Source organism: Cynara cardunculus (assembly GCF_001531365.2).
Source record: "Cynara cardunculus var. scolymus isolate 2C chromosome LG 16, CcrdV1, whole genome shotgun sequence".
Lineage (NCBI taxonomy): Eukaryota > Viridiplantae > Streptophyta > Magnoliopsida > Asterales > Asteraceae > Cynara > Cynara cardunculus.
In genome coordinates this window covers 14,925,795-14,928,811 of record NC_037543.1, presented here as the reverse complement: position 1 = coordinate 14,928,811, position 3,017 = coordinate 14,925,795, and positions in this window count along the sequence as shown.

The window sequence follows — 3,017 nt, the reverse complement described above, 5'->3', positions numbered from 1 at the left end:
ATTCTGATAAGGGACGGGACTTGAGATCGAGTGTTTGACTTTTTGGAGTTGGTAAACTCATTTGTAGATGTAAAATATTCTAAGCTTATAAATAGTTGTTTGAATGTAATATTTTGAATTGTAAACCTTGTTTTAGAAATTAATCAATGTTTGGAGTTTATTAGTAGCTCTGCAATGTTTGTGTCTTTGAATTAAGTCCCATTAGTGACACCACCCGTTCCAGACCACGGGGACGGGGGATGTTACAGAAGCAAACAAAGTGGAATATGCTGCATGCTTATTGTAGGGTCGAGCGCTGACATGGTGGAATACGTTAGTGCAAACTAGGGTAAGGAAGCGGCTAACCAGCTTTCTTGGGAATAATTTAAGAAACTACTCAAGGATGAATACTACCCAAGAAGTGAACTCCAAAAGTTAGAAATGAAGTTATGGAATCATGAAATGAAAGGGAAAAATATAGCTACTTATACGGCTCGATTCCATGAGTTAGCGAATCTAGTACCACATCTAGTGACACCGGAGGAAGTCCGCATTGAGAGATATATTTGGGGATTGTCTCCAGAGATTAGAGGAAACATCACCTCGGCAGATCCAAAGACCCTTCAAGAGGCGATAAATATTGCTACCAAACTTACGAATAATGCGGTTCGGTCCGGAGAATTCGCCAAGGGAAAGAGAAAGATGGAAAAGCATGGGAACCAAAGACCTGGGGGAAGATTTGACAAAAGTAGGAGAGTAGTAGGAAATTTTGGGGCACAAACTCAGGTGGTAAGCCAAGGAAGCAAGCCTAAGTGCAATAAATGCAAATATCCGCACTGGGGGAATTGCATTATTTGTCAAAGATGCCACCTAAGGGTCATACAGCAAAGGATTGCCGAAGACGATTGTGTTTCGATTGTGGGAGTCCAGATCATATGAGGAATGCTTGCCCAAAGAGAAAACAAGGAGCAAATGTTAACCAAGCCCGACCAGCCAGTCAAGGAAACCTAGAAAGTCAGGCACGGGGTAGAGCATTTGAGATCGGAGCCAAAGAAGCTAGGCATGATCCCAATGTGGTTACAGGTACGTTTCTCTTGAATAATGAATTTGCATCGGTTTTATTTGATTCAGGGGTAGATAGAAGTTTTGTATCACTAGATTTTAAGCCGAAGATTAACTTAAGGTCCCAAAGGTTGAAAGAAGTTTACGTAATTGAGTTTACCAATGGCCAAGAAATTAAGGCTAGAGACATAATCATGGATTGCACTCTAAGTTTAGCCAATAAGGATTTTAGTATAGACCTTATTCCGATTGAACTAGGAAGTTTTGACATAGTCATAGGCATGGATTGGCTATCCAAAAATCAAGCTGAAATTGTCTGTTCGGAAAAGATTATCTGAATTCCTCAAGAAGGAAATGACCCAATTGTGATTCGAGGAGATGAGTCGGATCGAAAAATTAAGATAGTATCCTGCATGAAGATGCGGAAGTACCTGAAGAAAAATTATGTTGCATTTTTGGCACATGTTATTGATAGGAAGGTCAAAGAGAAAGGCATTGATGATTTCCCTGTAGTTCGGGAGTTTCCTGATGTATTTCCTGAGAATTTACCAGGACTACCTCCGCCGAGACAAGTCGAATTTGGTATCGACTTAATCCCTGGAGCTGCCCCAGTGGCAAAAGCACCATATCGATTGGCTCAATCAGAAATGCAAGAATTGTCAGGTCAACTCCAAGAATTATTGGATAAATGATTCATATGACCAAGTTTCTCACCATGGGGTGCACCTGTTCTATTCGTCAAAAAAAAAAGATGGGTCAATACGAATGTGCATTGATTATAGGGAGCTTAATAAGTTGACCATCAAGAATAGATACCCTCTCCCTAGGATTGATGATTTGTTCGACCAACTCCAAGGTGCTGTATACTTTTCAAAGATCGATCTGCGATCCGGATATCATCAAGTGGGAATTCGAGAGGAGGACACTCCCAAAACGGCATTTAGAACCCGATATGGACATTATGAGTTTTTGGTTTTGCCATTCGGGCTAACCAATGCACCGGCAGTCTTTATGGATCTAATGAATAGAGTCTGCAGACCATACCTGGATAAATTTGTAATCATTTTCATAGATGATATACTGATTTATTCACGAAGCAAGGATGACCATAAGCAACATCTGAGGATGATATTAGAGCTACTTCGGAACCAGAAATTGTACGCAAAATTCTCCAAATGCAAGTTCTGGATTCGTGAAGTACAATTTCTTGGTCATGTGGTTAATGAAAAAGGGATTCAGGTAGATCCTGCCAAGATTGATGCCATTAAGAAATGGGAAGCCCCAAGAACCCAGATGGAAATTCGTCAATTCCTTGGTTTGGCAGGCTATTATCGGCGATTCATCGCGAACTTTTTAAAAATCGCACAATCACTCACAGTCTTAACTCAAAAAGACAAGAAATTTGTCTGGGGTGAGAAACAGGAAGAGGCGTTCGAGACCCTTAAGCAAAGACTATGTAATATACCTATCTTATCCTTACCAGAGGGTTCGGAAAACTTTGTGGTCTATTGTGACGCATCACATCAAGGATTGGGATGTGTGCTAATGCAAAAAKATAAGGTCATTGCATATGCCTCAAGGCAACTCAAAGTGCATGAGAAGAATTATACTACGCATGATCTAGAATTGGGAACCGTAGTATTTGCACTTAAGATTTGGAGGCACTACCTTTATGGTACCAAATGCACTGTGTACACTGATCACAAAAGCCTTCAACACATCCTTAACCAGAAGATGTTAAATATGAGGCAGAGAAGATGGGTCGAGCTACTTAGTGATTATGAATGTGAAATCAAGTACTACCCCGACAAAACAAACGTGGTGGCCGACGCTCTGAGTAGGAAGGAAAGAGTGAAGCCAACAAGGGTAAGAACGTTGGGAGCAATAGTGAACACCAGTTTGAAGGAACAAATTCTCGAGGATCAAAAAGAGGCATAAAAGAAAAAAAATTTGAAGAATGAAACTCTACACCACAT